Source organism: Microtus oregoni, unplaced genomic scaffold (genome assembly GCF_018167655.1).
Source record: "Microtus oregoni isolate MIOR12 unplaced genomic scaffold, Mior012 000026F_ref0000081, whole genome shotgun sequence".
In the NCBI taxonomy this organism is placed as follows: Eukaryota; Metazoa; Chordata; class Mammalia; order Rodentia; family Cricetidae; genus Microtus; species Microtus oregoni.
Genome location: NW_024543085.1, coordinates 35,842,231 through 35,844,161, shown reverse-complemented (window position 1 = coordinate 35,844,161; position 1,931 = coordinate 35,842,231).

Sequence of the window (1,931 nt, the reverse complement as noted above, 5' to 3'; positions counted from 1 at the left end):
TACTGCTATCTTTTTGATTGTGTTATTTTATTCTGAGGACTAACCACTTGTTGATAAAACTTTATTAGAACCACAAATGAATTCCAGAGAATTGCCTCAGTGGGTAAAGTTGCTACTAAGCACAGTGACCTGACTTAAGCCTGATGACGTGGGTTCAGTCTCTACCACTAGTCCTCCTCAGTAATAGTTCATGCTACTTGACAAGTTTTCCTCTTATTTCTACACGTGGACTCCCGCATTATTTTTCTCTTATTCCTATTCTTGGGCTCTGGCATGTGCACAACACAAACACATAGAAAAATAATTTTTAAACCCAGGTAAGGTCAGTGAGGTCACTTGCAACCAAACTTGATTACCTGCATTTGATCCCAAGAACGCACATAGACAAAGTAGTAATGGACAGCTGTAACCTGTCCTGTAAGTGTTACATGCACACCAAGGCACAAGTGTATACACACAGTTAAACAGTTTAAGAAGTTGAAGTTAACAAAATAAACAAAATATTGAGATTATATGAAATGATTTACCAATTGAAACTAATACATTGTAGAACTTTAAGAACATTACTGTTCATCAAAACAATAATGGTTCCTGCTTAAATTTATATTATCTTTTCATTCTGATTCAGAGATAGGTCATTTAAACAATATATCCAAACTTGGTATAGTAGTGACGTGTCTATATGGTGGAATAGATGACTCAGCAGCTAAGAACACTGGATTTTTTTTTTTTTTTGACCAGAGGACCTGGCTTTGATTCCCAGCACCCACAAGACAGCTCAGAATTGTCTGTAGAACCAGTCACGGTGGATCTAACACTATCTTCAGGTTACCATTAGTACCTGAATTGCAACTAGTATACACATTAGCAAATTTATACACCTAAATTAATTTTATTTAGAAAATAACACTCACATGAAGAACACTTTTTTTTACAATATGTTGTCACATATGTATCTCTTTTTACACCATTTGCATGCCGTGGTGCCCAAGCAGGCAAACAGTGCATCCTATCTACTGCACCTGACATATAGATAGCCCGAGACATCTGATGTGCTAGGAACCGAATCTGGGTATCTAACATGATCAATACTACTGAGCCAACTCTCCAGCTCCCACATATGTCATTATAATGCAGAAGATGAAGATGCCCCATTATTCCTGTCATCTGTCACTTGAAGGTAACGAAAGTTCCTGCTACATGGAAGGATGCAATGGATTTCTAGTGCTGTTAGTGGGCTCTCCATATTGCTTCTTATTGTCATGGTTAACACACTTCTCTTGAAGTGAATAAAGATGCGAATGACTTTTTTTTTTTACTTCATCTTTACCTCAGCCCCAATGACCCCAGAGAAATATAAGATTGATAACATCAGAAGTTAACTTAGACTTGGTGCTTCAAGAAATGTCTGAGCCCAGATCGCCACAGAATGAGGGGAGCATGCAAAGGTGCTGAAGAGAATAGGACAGTAGAAGCCCCAATGTTTTGTCCACTTGACCGAAGCCACGAGAGTGAGTTTATTCCAAATGTGATAAATCGGCAGCAATTGGAGCCCACAAGGACAGGTCAGGTGTACTTCAGCTGGTGTTTCTGCCTCCTTCATGGAGGAAAAAGGAATTTGCAGGCATAAAGGTTGACTTGTTTGAAAGGGATTGTATTCTGCTTCCCTGATGCCTGTGAATAGATGGAAATACAAACAAAAACATTGTTTTAGAGCATGGTTGGGCAAAAGTGGACAGCAAACATGTACCAAACAGTCCCTTAAAGAAAAATTCTTGGAAATTTCAGGTGGGAAGCTGTGGCTAGGCAATAATGCCCAGCACAGACTCCATCTCCAGCCTGCAGCTGTAACACCTGCCTTCTGGCAACGGCTTCTTTTTAGCACCCGATGTTCATTTCTTTTGGTTCTGGTATGGCCTGTGCTTTGCCAA